Below are 15,589 nucleotides of genomic sequence, written 5' to 3' on the forward strand. Positions count from 1 at the left end.
TTAGCTCGTCTGGAGCAGCTTAGACGACTATGGCAAAGCGCTGGCATTTGTCGCATTTCTGAACATGGGAGATGGAATCTTTTGTTAAAGTGGGCCAAAAACAACCCTGCCTTAATATTTTCAAGGCTAGGTTTTGCCCCCCAGCATGATCTTTACAAAAGCCTTCATGCACCTCTTGCAGAATGGTTTTAGCCTCCTCAGGCAGAACACACCGTAGAAGAGGAAGTGAATGACCACGTCGATATAACGTTCCATCTATTATCACATATCTCGGAGCTTGATAGAGTATCTTTCTCGCGTCCTTTCTTTCTTCAGGTAGCCTTCCTGTTGTAAGGTATTCCACTATAGGGGTCATCCAGGTCACCCTTGTGTCAACCAACTCGACCTCAATCACTTTTACTGCCATGCTTGGACTCTCCAAAAATTCCACCGGTACTACGCTCAAAGTCTCAGCTTCCTTGGTGGTGGCAAGCCTTGCCAAAGCGTCAGCATTAGTGTTCTACTCGCGAGGGATATGTTCGACGGTACTGCACTCAAATTCTGATAGCTCTCTCTTCACCTTAGTTAGGTAAGATGCCATCTTGGCACCATGCGTTTGATATTCCCCCAACACTTGATTGACCATGAGCTGGTGTTACACCCAGATTTCGAGCTATGTTAAATATGACCTCGAAATTTGGATTCGCAAACAAGTGGACTCATAAGGTTGGAAATATGCTCCAGGATTAAATATCGAGCCTACAGGACATAGACGACCTCGAATATGGTGACCTCGGAGTGTTCATGATCTCGAAAAGGTAGCTCCGGAGACGCATCCATCTTCAGGGATGACCCCGGATCAGAGGTCCCGAGCTTGACGCACATACGATCTCGAAAGATGACGGGAAACTTGGGAAGCTAAAGCCTTGGAGAAACCTGATAACCACCTTGAATATATATAAGTGATGTCTATACGAAATGTAATCCTCATTTATTATTGTAAATCCCCTAGAATCGTGGGATTTTATTTTGGTCAGTTATACGTCCCCTAGTCTTCAGGGGACATTTCCTTTTATATCTGATTATAGGCATTTAAAGCCATTTATTTGATTTACACAAAAAGAGTAACTACCCAAAATATGTGGGATAGTATTCTTCGATCTTCTCTATAAATAGAGAGGCCATGCACCATTGTAAAGGACCGAAATTCTGACCTTGAGAGAAAACTCTGAAGAATTCATGCTTAAGAATTTTCAGAGATAATCTTGAGTTTAATAACAGAGACTCGTGGACTAGGCAGATTTAACTGCTGAACCACGTAAAAATTGTGTGTTTGTATTGTCTTATTTCAATTGGCCATTATCAGTTATTGTTTATGTGCTCTTCTTTCACTGTTTGGCGAAAAACGGCGTCAACAGTTTGGTGCTTTCATTGAGAGCCTTAAGCATTCATCCCTGAGAAAATCATGGCCACAAACAATCAGAACACCCCTGAGGAAAATTACCCAAGACGTCCTGGAAAACAACCAATGGAGAACCCGGATGTTGAAGAGAGAAATGGGTCCTCTGATTCCCGGGGACCACCTCCTCCACCAAGAGATGAGGATATGTACTACAATCCTGAGCGGTACGTTCCTATTGTGGAACTTGAAAACCGACAACTGAAGCAGCTGTTGGCAGAAGCCAACAAACGGAATGAGGAGTTGACAAGGATAGCCGCAGAGGCGCAGGTGGCTCAGCCCCCGCCTCCGCGCGAAAACCAAGTCCCTCCTCCAAGGGACGTACATGTTCCTCCCCGGAGGCCCCGCAGGAGTCCGCGAAAGGATGCTGCCACAAGGAGGCCGACTCAACCTCCGGCACCAGCAGAGCCATCCGCTCCACCTAGGCCCCAGAGGAGTACTCGAGCTCGGGCCCCGGCTAACCCGCCTGTAAAAGTGCCTGCAGGAGCTGAGAATAACCGAACCCCTGCAGAGGCTCAGACTCAGGTACCTGGGAGCGCACCGAATGCGGCTGACCCATCTCGGGCAAATTCTGGACCCTCCAGGCCGCAACAAGGGTGGCAGCCACCGTCGCCTATACGGTTCCCTCCGTCACCCATAAGATATCCTTCGCCCCCACACAGAAACGCTCAACCTGTTCGAGATCAGGATCAAGGGCGTGCGGGGGAAAGACAAGGAAACAGAGAGACTTTCCAGGAGCGGAGAGGCGCTCCATCTGAGAAAAGTCAAACGTCTCGGTCTCGCACTGCGGAGACGAGGCGACGTGGAAAAAATCCATCGCGAAATAACCGAGCAATGAGTTTCACCAGTGATGAGTCCGGAGAGACCAGGTCCGTCAGTAAACACGACCGAGGTCGTAAGAATACTGGAAGTCGCAAGAATCGTCCCGACCTGCGAAATCATCTAAATCAGAGTCGGGGGAATGGAGATCAAACAAATCTAGACCTGAGGGATCGATTGAATAAACGTAGAGATCCCTTGCGGAGACGCGAGCCTGGAATCACTATCAATGACAGTCAATTACAGACAGCACCTCCTACTGACCCAGTCCAAGAAAGAATCGATCAGCTCGAAAGAGCCTTTAGGCTTTTAAAGAATGAACGAGGAAATGGTCGATATGAGGACTCTGATGAGGAGCTCGAGCCGTTTGCTCCCCATATTTCTGACACTCAATTTCCTCAAGGGTTTCGGATTCCTCACGTCCCTACATTTGAAGGAAAGACCAACCCGTGTAGTCACCTGAGCACGTTCAACACTATCATGAGAGCCAGTAACGTGGGTTACGAGCTCAGGTGCATGTTGTTTCCAACATCATTGGCAGGACCTGCCAAAAGTTGGTTCGAAAAGTATAAGAGACACTCAATAACCTCATGGGAGCGGTTGTCTAAAGACTTTAAGAAGCAGTTCAGAGCAATGGTAGGGGTCAGACCAGAAGCATCCACCTTAACTAACGTCCGGCAGCAACCGGGCGAAACATTAAAGAGTTACTTAACAAGATTTAATCTGGAAGTAGCTCGAGCTCGGGATGTGGATGACAGTGGACACCTCATGGCTATCCGAGCTGGCGTATTACCGGGAAGTACCCTTTGGGACGACATGCAAGGCAAACCGGTAAGGTCAATAACCGAGTTTAACAGACGAGCGCAGAGGTTTGTCAATGTAGAGGAAGCGAGGTCGACGCTCAAAGCGACCTCCCAGTCCGAAACTACAACGATAAACATCAACTCTGCCTCAACCTCGGTGGACCCAGCGGCACCAAAGCCTGCCTCGGAGAACCCATCCAAGAGGAAAAAGAATGAAGGAAGTAACCCCGAAGCTGAGGGAGGAAAGAAAAAGAAAGGGGAGAGGTATTTCTCCATGTATAAGGTATACACCGAGCTCAATGAGTCTCGGGAGAACATATATCTGGCTAATGAAAACCAGGTCCCCTTTAGGCGTCCAGACCCGATGAGAAATCAAAAATCCAAGAGGGATTCCAGTAAATATTGTCGGTTCCACAGAGACACCGGACATACAACCGATGAATGTCGACAACTGAAGGACGAGATCGAAGGGTTGATCTCGAGAGGTTACTTCCGGCATTATGTCAAAAACCAGAATACTGGTCAGGCGGCCGCGGGCCAGAGAGTAGCCGCGCCTCCGACCACACAAAACAATAACTCCCGATCTCGGGAAGAAGATAGGCCCTCGCCGATAGATGGAGAAGATGTAATAACCATCTCGGGAGGGCCTCATCTCACAGGAGGGGGCAGGAATGCCCAAAAGAGGTATGTTAACGAGTTGGAGACAGGGGACGGGTCTCCTTGTGAACCCGAACCCAGGGCACCAAAAAGCCAGAGGATTGAAATGCAACCAATAACCTTCACCGAGGAAGACGCCTCCCATGTTCAATTCCCTCATCATGATCCGCTGGTTATTACTCTTCAGTTGGCCAATAAAAGGGTCCACCGAGTTCTCATAGATAATGGGAGCTCAGTCAACATCCTCTATAAAGCAACCCTCGAGAAGATGGGACTCTCCCTTCACGACCTGAAAGCATGTGCAACTACTTTGTACGGCTTTTTAGGAGAAGGAACTGCCTGTATGGGATCCATTGAGCTCCCCATAACCTTGGGAGACTATCCAGTCTCGGTGACCAAGATAATGGAGTTCGTAGTAGTAGACTTACCATCTGCCTACAATGTGCTGCTCGGGAGACTCGTCCTGGTCGGGTTGGGGGTAGTTTCATCAGTAAGGCATCTGGCCCTTAAGTTCCCGACCCCTAGCGGATTCAGGACGTTGAAAGGAGACCAATTGGCAGGGAGGGAATGCTATAGCATCTCCATGAGAGGAAAGAAACAAACGAACGCTCAAGCACTCGTCATCATACAAAACAAAGACGGAATGGTCTTAGAGGTTGACAAAGAGATCGATCTGAGGATTGAGGAGAAGGTTGACCTCAAACCTTTAGAGGAGCTCGAAGAGGTTCAGCTCGAGGAGGCTGATCCCTCGAAGAAGGTGAAGGTCAGAAAACACCTCCAAGACGAGGCCAAATAGCAATTAATCTGTTTTTTGAAGAAAAACCAGGATGTCTTCGCATGGTCGCACTCAGACATGGTGGGGATAAGCCCGAATGTAGCAAGCCACGCACTAAACATAGACAAAAGCTTTCCCCCGAAGCAACAAAAGCGAAGACAACTGGATGAAGACAGAAAGAAGGCGTTAAAAGAGGAGGTTGACAGGTTAAAGGCAAACCAATTCATTAGGGATGCCTTTTACCCTGACTGGGTAGCCAATCCGGTGTTGGTCCCAAAGCCCAATGGGACGTGGAGAACCTGTATTGACTACTCAGATCTCAACAAAGCTTGCCCAAAAGACTGTTTTCCGTTACCAAGGATTGACCAGCTCGTAGATGCCACGGCGGGGCATGGCCTGATGTCGTTCATGGATGCTTATTCTGGATATAACCAGATTCCCATGCATGCCCCTGACCAAGAACACACGAGCTTCATCACGGATAAAGGGCTATATTGCTATAATGTCATGCCATTCGGGCTCAAGAATGCTGGAGCCACATACCAGCGGCTCGTAAACATGATGTTTTCAGAGCAAATAGGGAACAACATGGAGGTTTATGTTGATGACATGCTTGTAAAGTCTCAACTCAACAAGAACTATGTTGATGACCTCGAAGAGTGCTTCGGCGTGCTCAGGAAGTATAACATGAAGCTAAATCCTCATAAATGCACTTTTGGGGTATCTTCAGGAAAATTCTTGGGCTTTATTGTGAACTCTCGAGGAATCGAGGCTAACCCCGACAAGATCAAGGCCCTGATTGACATGCCCTCACCTCGAAGGCACAAAGATGTCCAAAGTCTGACTGGCAGGATGGCAGCCCTAAGCAGATTCATCTCGAAATCTACAGATCGTGGTCTTCCATTTTTCAACTTACTGAGAGGAGGTAAGAAATTTGAATGGACAGAGGAATGCGAGCTGGCCTTTCAGAAGCTCAAAAAGCACCTTGCGGAACCACCCATCTTGTCAAAACCTGAAACGGGAGAAATACTGTACCTATACCTTTTAACTACCGAACACGCGATAAGTGCGGTGCTCGTCCGAGAAGAAGAGAGGGTGCAAAGACCTGTTTATTACATCAGTAAAAGATTACTGGGGGCAGAGTCAAGGTTCCCATTGATGGAGAAACTCGCGCTCAGTCTAATTCATTCATCCCGTAAGCTCCGCCCCTACTTTCAGGCACATCCCATCCATGTACTGACTGATCAACCACTTAGGCAAGTCCGGTCTAAACCAGAAGCTTCAGGTCGGCTTCTTAAATGGGCTGTTGAGCTCGGACAGTTCGAGATCACCTACCACCCGAGAACGACCATTAAGGCACAGGCATTGGCAGACTTTATAGTGGAATGTACTGGTATAGCCGACGACAAGGTAATAACCACGGCCCACGAGCTGTGGAAACTTTACGTCGACGGCTCGTCAAATGAAAATGGAGCGGGGGCAGGGGTCATTTTAGTTACCCCCGCGGGAAGCAGATTTCATTCTGCCCTAAGATTTGACTTCAAAGCGTCGAATAATGAGGCCGAATACGAGGCTTTACTCGCGGGACTTCGTATAGCTAAGGAGCTCAAAGCTAAAGCTATACATTGCTACAGTGACTCCCAGCTAGTGGTTAATCAAATCTTGGGTGAATACCAGGCTCGCGGCACGAGAATGGCAGCTTATTTGGAGAAGGCAAAATCAGCGTTAGAGTGTTTCGAATTCTATACAATCGAACAGGTTCCCCGCGAGCAGAATTCAAACGCAGATGCCTTAGCTCGACTCGCTACGTCTGCCGAAAATGAAGAGCTGAATGTCGTACCCATAGAACACCTATCAGCGCCTTGCATTAACGAGCCAGAAGAGGAAGATGTGTGTATGATCGAAACAGAGCCGACCTGGATGACCCCGATAGTTGATTTTCTCGAAAATGGAGTTCTTCCAAAAGATCGGAACCAAGCTCGAAAATTGATGTATCAACTTCCCCGTTACACAATCTTGGATGGAAGGTTGTACCGAAGGGGATATTCCATGCCGTTACTCAGGTGCGTAACCCCTCCCGAAGCTAAGAAAGTCATTGAAGAAATTCATGAAAGGTTCTGCGGAGATCACACTGGGGGGCACAGCCTGTCCAAGAAGATCATACGCCAGGGATATTTCTGGCCAACCATTAAAGCGAATTCTTTCGAGTATGTGAAGAAATGCGACAAATGCCAGAGATTCGCCACGATACCTTGAGCCCCACCATCCGAGCTGACCATGTTGACATCCCCATGGACTTTCGCGGTATGGGGCATCGACCTCATAGGCTCTCTCCCGACTGGCAAAGGCGGAGTGAAATATGCTGTAGTCGCCGTGGATTACTTCACAAAATGGACGGAGGCTGAACCGTTGGCAACTATAACCTCAAAGAAGATCCTTGATTTCGTTGTAAACAACATCGTGTGCCGATACGGAGTGCCGAGGAAGATCGTATCCGACAACGGAACCCAGTTCGATTGCGACCTATTCACCAATTTTTGTGAAAAGAACGGTATAATAAAGAGTTTTTCATCAGTGGCTCACCCTCAAGCGAATGGCCAGGTCGAAGCTGTGAACAAAACTCTCAAGAGTTCTCTAAAGAAAAAGTTGGAGGAAGCAAAGGGACGGTGACCCGAAGAATTGCCCCAAGTCCTTTGGGGATACAGGACAACGGCTCGAACCTCGACAGGACATACCCCGTTCTCTCTAGCATACGGCTGCGAGGCAATGTTGCCCATAGAAGTCGAAATCCCAACGATCCGAACTCAGATTTATGACCAAAGTTCAAATCATACTCAGCTCGAGGAAACCTTAGACTTGATTGAAGAAAAAAGAGAAGAGGCTCAGCTGAGAAACGCTGCCTACCAGCAACGAACTACCAGATATTTCAACAAGAGGGTTCGAGATCGAAAATTCGAAATGGGAGATCTGGTGTTAAGACGCGTATTCTTGGCAACTCGAGATCCGGCAGCTGGAGTGCTCAGGCCGAACTGGGAAGGACCATACCAGATAGAGTCAGTCATCCGACCTGGTGTGTACAAACTTGCGAGATTAGACGAGAGCCTAGTACCGCGAGCATGGAATGGCGAACACCTTAGACCTTACTATCAGTAGTGTAGGAAAAGTGTTGCCTATAACCATGAGTTTCTATTTGTATTAGCTTATTTGTTTTTGAATGTCATCAAATAAAAGATCCATTTCGTTCAAATATGTTATTTCTTTTTATTTTTGCAATCTCTCTTAATTTAATAACCTATGGTCACACTCATAGGATATTAAGGGGGCATCATTGGTACATATACCATCAGCTTAAAAAATAAAATAACATATACAAAAAAAATATAAAGTATTTGGATGTAACCAAATACGCGAGCCTAGATAGTTCGGACATAACCGAATTATCAAAAACATATAAAGTATTTGGATGTAACCAAATACGCGAGCCTAGAAAGTTCGGACATAACCGAATTATCAAAAACATATAAAGTATTTGGATGTAACCAAATATGCGAGCCTAGATAGTTCGGATATAACCGAATTATCAAAAATATATAAAGTACTTGGATATAACCAAATACGCGAGCTGAGATAGTTCGGACATAACCGAATTATCAAAAACCGAAAACGTTTGGAGTTAACCAGATGTGCAAACTTAACAGGTTTGGAACAAACCAGCCAAAAGAAAAAAACTAATCGATGGTAAGTAGGAACCTAAACCTATTTCGAAATCGAGGCTGGAATATCTTAAAGAAAATAGTTTCGAACTCTTAACCTTGGAGCAAAAACCGAGGATGAGAAAAAGTGACTAAGCAAAAAAGATATAACCAAATCATCCACATTACATACCATATAAGTACTTTTGGGTTCATGGTTAAAGTAATATCCGACTTTGAAGAATAACGAGGTCAGAAGCGGATAATTTGAACAAACTGTGCATGAATGCATTGAGCTTCGAACCTAAATCCACAATATGTTTGTATGACTAAATAAACATAACTGATTCATCAATATAAAATGTGCCAAATATTTCGAGCCAAGAAATGTAAAGCATATATAAGTAATATTTAAAGAAATTGTATCAGCTCCGAGGGCATAAATTAAAATAATTACGGAAATAAGGGGACGCAGCCCCAATAAATGGTTTCCCCGAGATCAGAGTCAAGGAAGAGGAGTCTCCTTGGCCTTCTCAGCATCTGCAGCACCGGATTCCTCAGGACGAATAGCATGGCTATCCTCTTGGGCTCCCTCCGAAACGGCATCCCGAGCAGCCTTTTCCTTCTCGAGCTGATCAGCCTTCTCCTTCTCGAGTTGCTCAGCCTCTTCCTTCTCGAGCCGAGCATTCCACCTTTCAAGAAGCGACGCCTCGTGAGGACCTAAGAAGCTGGTGTCCAGATCTTCATTGTAGGCCCACATTCGGTACATAGCAGAGTCAACCACTTGATCCTTCTTCTCTTTGTACTCAGCAAGGAGGCGAGTTTTTCATCCTCCATGATGTCGAAGGTAGCAGCCTTTTCCTCTTCAAGCTTCTTGTTGGTCTCCTAAAGCAGGGTGATCTCCTTCTTATGCTCCTCGAGCTCGGTGGCCATGTCCTCACGTTCCTTGGCTCCTGCCTCAAGCTTCGCATTCGCTGCCTTCAGATCATCGCATGCTTTGAGCTGGAGATCCTTCGCCTCCTGAGCATGAGACTTGCTCGAGTGGATCTCATTGTTCAGCTTATAGTTGAGCTGGGCAGTAAAGCCAAGAGCCTGAAAAAGGAAGAGACCACCATTAGCTCCAGGTCAGTGTGATTATAAGCAGAAAAGGAAGGACTATAGAAGGATACTCACCGCGGCAGTATGCTCGATACTCTTCTCATAGAGAACAGTGCAGTCTCGGGTGTCATTTAAGCACTGCCATTGGGGAGCTTCGAGACTGCCATAGCTCTGGCCGATCTGGGACATAACATCCGAGACCAGTGTAGATCCATGGGACCCAGCGGCATTATCGACCACATATGCATCCATGTGGGTGGAAATTGATAGCTTCTGAGCTCGAGAAGCAGAAGGCCTTCTAGTAGGCAGACCTAAGGATGACTGACCTACCACAGGAGGTTGGGACTCAGCCATAATGGAGGGACCAACCAGCGAAGTCGGCGCCACAACAAAGGCGACGACCTGCGAGGACGGCGCCGTTGTGGAAGCGCCGGCCTGGGAAGTCGCCGCAGCAATGGAGCTCGAAACCAGCGGAACAAGGGGAGGTGTTTTCTTGGACCTCTTGGGGCCCTTGCCCGACTGGTCAGTCTTAAACGACCCCGCTCTGGGATGCTTGCTCCTCTTGGCGCCAGCACCATCGATGATGTTGTCGAGGTCGGAGTCCATCTTGCCTGCACAAGTGACAACACAGAGTGAGCCAGTAAAAGAGAAGCATACAAGTTGTTTTAGTATCACAGACATATAAAGTGATAATAGAAGAAACCTAACTGGAACTCTCCCCCGAGCTCGAGCTTGGGGACCATGAAATTCCCCCGTCTTCAGAGGAGGCGGGGGGAGTGCCTTCCCTATATGTAGGTGATAACCTCGAAAGGTCCCTATAATCGTTGGTCCCGTAATGAACAGCTATCCCATTCCACACCTCGTCCGTGGTATACATGGTGTCGTATTTCCCGAGCCCACTATCAAACCTATGGACACAGTCATCTACCCAACTCCATATGTAGAAGTGGTATCTATCCTGTGGGCACGAGACTAACCTATTGGGCCTGTGTTTTAGTAAGGTGGGGGACCACATTCTCGAGGTAGGGAGGACTTTACCTTCATCCGAATCCGAGCTCGAGGCTTCATCATTAGCCTCATTCCCAGACGACGGACTCCTCTGGCGAACTGGAAGTGGTGGCCTCGTTTCTCTCCTCGGAGGGAGGGCGCCTGTGGGCAGGGGCATCTGCTCCCAGTGGTCATATTTTATATTGGACCAGTCAAAGGTGGACTGGCCCTCCTCCAAAAGTCCGCACTTTCGGAGCTTATCCTCGTGTAAAAGGTATAGGAGAGACCTCCTGCCACGGGGGAGTTGGAGCAGGGTCTCTCTATGCTCCTTCATTGTATCGTCAGGAGTGGGACGCTGAAAATTGGCTGAAAGACAACATATTTCTACTAAGTACGGATCTAAGAGCTAAAATCTCGAGCACAGAAATAAAGATAACAAGAATACTTACGAATCCGCCTGAACGAGTAGTGTCGAGACGGGGACAGACCGTCTGTCCAGAAGAAGGCCCTCTTGAAATTAGGCGGATGATTGGGAAGATCTCCAAAGACCTTCTTCTCCTTGGATAGCTCGAGAGGTAATAAAAGCCATCCCCTCCCTGAGCTCGGGAGGGGTTACTTTTCAGACAAAAGAGATACAAGATCTCTTGAGGCGAAAGTCCTTTCCACCCCATCTCGTGGTATAAGGACCTCAGGGCAGACAGTACCCTGTAAGAGTTGGTGTTGAGTTGGAACGGGGCCAACCCAACGAAATCCGTGAAGTCCTTGAAAAAAGACTTCAAGGGCAACAGAGCTCCTACCCTCATATGTTCTTGGCTCCAGGCCGCGTATTTCACACTGGCGTCGCGGCCCCCAGGGGCAAAACAGCTTCGCTCATGGTCGACCGGAGGTCGACACTTCAAGGAGCCTGACAGGCTAAGGCCGTGGAAAGCCAGGATGTCAGTTATCTGACTAGTTTTGGTAACCGAGCTCTAGTAGTGCTCGGCCTCAAACATTTCTCTCCTCGGCTGCGAGGAAGAAGGTTCCCCCATTAGTGAAAATTTGAGCTCTCCTGGATAGTACGCGACACTAACCTTTAATGCAGGATCGAGAGGAATCGGCCTAGGTCCTGAATAGGATTCCGGATAGAGGGCCTCCCGAAGAACTCTCCTCTTCCCCTCTATGACCTCGTCTATCTGACGGCGGTAGTGAGCTCGAATGTCCTCTTGCTCGCGCGCAAGCTCGTATTCTCTTATCCGACGTTGATTCCGGACGAACAGCGATTCTGGGCTCGGAGATTTTGGCTCGTAAGGGATTGCCAGCAACGACCCCCACCGTCTTTCCAGATTCTATGACATTTAGCGAGAAAGAAAAAATGGTGAGGGTCATGCATGCAAGAGTTCCGAGCTCGAACTTACGAGCTCGGGGTTAAGGAGCAAAACAAGCTATATATTAAGACCCTTATTAAAGAGTCAGGACGTGCGTTCCACGGGAAAGGAAGGAGAGTGGAATTTTTTTTGAAAATCCCGAAAATCAAGGGAAAAGAGAGTGGCGGTTAACCAGGAAAGGCAGCCTTGGGTTTCGTGCATTTTTCAAGGCCCATGTTTTTTACCCGAAAACTTAGTGTACAAGAAACGTCGCCTAAAAAATTTCAAAACCCAGAAAATAGGAACCTCATTCAAATATGAAAACTGGGTATAAGCCAGTGATGTAAATCCAGTATGGAAGTCTAAAAAGCATAAGATCCTATCGGATCAAAACCTCCTATCATATTATGCTAAGGATGTAAACTAGTATATACACATACACAGCAAGAACAGCATGAATAAAAACTGACAAAATGGAAAACAAAGATTGCATACTTACACAATAATGGCGATTGCAGAGAGATTGTTGATTGAAGAAGAGGTTGCAAATAAGAACTCACGGACTCGAACAGACCAGGGTTTCTTTGGCCGAGAAAACATGCACAGAATAGAAACTTTATAAAGAGGTCTCTGGTTTCGTTTTTCTTCTTTTCTTGTTTTTGGTGAACGAAGGTAAAAATGAAGATGAAGAGTGGGGTCTCGTATATATAGATGGAAAAAGGGGGATTAATCCGGGGCGTTGAATGAAATCCTTGCTAGATCGGACGGATGGGAATCAATGACAAGATGGCACCGAAAAGGTGGCAGACGGATGATCGTGGGCATGTTTCCAAGGTACTCAAGTACCAAAAAATGAGCAATACCCAGCTGACGCGTGTCCATTTTCAAAAGTGTGACGGTACAGTTCTCAAAGAAAGTAGTTCAAAAGTTTCCTTCTCTTAGGATTCGAACAAATACTTTTGAGGGGGCAAGATGTTACACCCAAATTTCGAGCTATGTTAAATATGACCTCGAAATTTGGATTCGCAAACAAGTGGACTCATAAGGTTGGAAATATGCTCCAGGATTAAATATCGAGCCTGCAAGACATAGACGACCTCGAATATGGTGACCTCGGAGTGTTCATGATCTCGAAAAGGTAGCTCCGGAGATACATCCATCTTCAGGGATGACCCCGGATCAGAGGTCCCGAGCTCGACGCACATACGATCTCGAAAGATGATGGGAAACCTCGGAAGCTACAGCCTTGGAGATACCTAATAACCACCTTGAATATATATAAGTGTTGTCTATACAAAATGTAATCCTCATTTATTATTGTAAATCCCCTAGAATCGTGGGATTTTATTTTGGTCAGTTATACGTCCCCTGGTCTTCAGGGGACGTTTCCTTTTATATCTGATTATAGGCATTTAAAGCAATTTATTTGATTTACACAAAAAGAGTAACTACCCAAAATATGTGGGATAGTATTCTTCGATCTTCTCTATAAATAGAGAGGCCATGCACCATTGTAAAGGACCGAAATTCTGACCTTGAGAGAAAACTCTGAAGAATTCATGCTTAAGAATTTTCAGAGATAATCTTGAGTTTAATAACAGAGACTCGTGGACTAGGCAGATATAACTGCTGAACCACGTAAAAATCGTGTGTTTGTATTGTCTTATTTCAATTGGCCATTATCAGTTATTGTTTATGTGCTCTTCTTTCACTGTTTGGCGAAAAACGGCGTCAACAGCTGGGAATCGCTATAAAACTGGACGGCCCTTGCTTTCAATTCCTTTGCCACTCTAAGCCCGGCTAACAAAGCCTCATACTCAGCTTCGTTGTTTGATGCTTCGAATCTGAATCTCAGCGTTGTATGGAATTGATGCCCTCTGGAGAGATCAATATGATCCCAGCACCGGATCCATTCTCATTAGATGAGCCATCCATGAATATTCTCCATAACTCCTGCACCGGCTCCTTCAAAAGCTCCTCTTGAAATCTGGTGCATTCAGCCACAAACTCAGCAAGGGCCTGGCTTTTGATCAAGGTCCGTGGTGTGTACCATATCTCGAACTGGCTGAGTTCTACTGCCCATTTTAAAAGACATCCCGACGCTTCAGGTTTTTTAAAAACCTGCCTTAGAGGTTGGTCGGTCATGACGTAGATTGAATGAGACTGGAAGTATGGTCTAAGCTTCATGGAAGCTAATATCAAGCAAAATGATATCTTTTCTATCAGCAGATACCATGATTCAGCCCCAAGAAGTCTTTTGCTTATATAGTACACCAGTTTTTTAGCACAGTCTTCTTCTCGAACTAACACGACGCTGGCTGCATTTCCTGTCACGACCAAATATAGGAACAGGGGCTCTCTAGATATAGGCTTAGACAATACTGGGGGTTTGGTCAAATGTGTCTTTAAGGCGAGGAATGCCAGCTTGCACTCCTCAGTCCATTCAAATTTCTTATTTCCTCTGAGCAAGTTGTAAAAGGGCAAACACTTGTCAGTGGACTTTGAAATAAATCGGTTTAACGCTGCCACTTTTCCAGTCAAGCTCTGAACTTCTTTACGCGAGCTGGGCGAAGGCATCTCCAATAATGACCTGATTTATTTTGGGTTCGCCTCTATCCCCCTTGTATTGACTATGAATCCCATAAACTTTCCCGACGCTACTCCAAAAGTACATTTCTGGGGATTTAGCCTCATATTGTATTTCCTCAAGATTTCAAAACATTATTTTAGATCGGAAACATGGTTATCGGCAGTCTTGGATTTGACTAGCATATCGTTGACATACACTTCCATATTTTTCCCGATCTGATCAGCGAACATTCTGTTAACTAACCGTTGGTAGGTAGCCTCGACATTCTTCAGCACGAAGGGCATAACTATATAACAGTATACATTCATTGGAGTCATAAAGCTAGTGTGCTCCTGGTCTGCAGGATTCATCGTGATCTGATTATATCCAGAGTATGCATCCATAAAAGACATGAGTTCGTGTCCTGCGGTGGCGTCTACCAACTGATCAATTCTCGGCAATGGGAAGCAATCCTTAGGACAAGCTTTGTTCAGGTCGGAGAAATCAATGCAAGTTCGCCATTTGCCATTCGGCTTTGGTACCAGGACAGGATTCGCGACCCAGATCAGGTATTTTGCTTCACGAATGAACCCGCACTTTAATAACCGAACTACTTCTTCTTCCAATGCCTTAGCTCGAACTATTCCCAAACGTCTCTGTTTTTTGGATTTCGCAAGCATGCTTTTATCCAAGTTTAGGGTGTGCATGATCACACTCGGGCTTATTCCCACCATGTCTTCATGAGACCAGGCGAAAACATCTAGATTCCCTTGCAGAAATTTAACTAGCTCATTTTTTCGATCATCGCCAAGATTTTTTCCAATCTTAACGACTCTTGAAACATCTGTGGGATCTATTTTTACCTCCTCGAGCTCCTCAATAGCTTGGAGCTCTGACTTGTCCTTGCCTATTCGTGGAACGATGTCATCATTTGGGGCGACGTCTCTATCCTTTATTCCTTGAGGTTCTTTCGTCCCGGAGGCAACTTCCACTTACGGGGACTCCTCAACTCCGTCACTTATGGCAATTGCTTGCTGCCGGGGTTGTGAATTTCCCTTCATGGAAATGTTATAGCATTCCCTGGCAGCGAGCTAATTGCCTCTAACAGTAAATATTCCCACGGATGAGGGGAATTTGATTGCCAGGTGGCGGATAGAGGTTATGGCTTCGAACGCCATCAACGCAGGTCGGCCCAAAATTGCTTTGTATACGGCTAGACAATCAATGACCACGAACTCGAAAAGCTTGGAGATAGTTTGTGGACCTTCATGCAATGTTACCACTAACTCGATTGTTCCTATAGCTGCCGACCCTTCACCAGAAAACCCATATAGAATCACGGAGGTAGCCTTCAGCTCGGTTACAGACAATCCCATTTTTTCTAAGGTGGACCTAAAGAGTAGATTCA

The sequence above is a fragment of the Humulus lupulus genome, chromosome 5, assembly GCF_963169125.1.
Source record: "Humulus lupulus chromosome 5, drHumLupu1.1, whole genome shotgun sequence".
NCBI classification, from domain to species: Eukaryota; Viridiplantae; Streptophyta; class Magnoliopsida; order Rosales; family Cannabaceae; genus Humulus; species Humulus lupulus.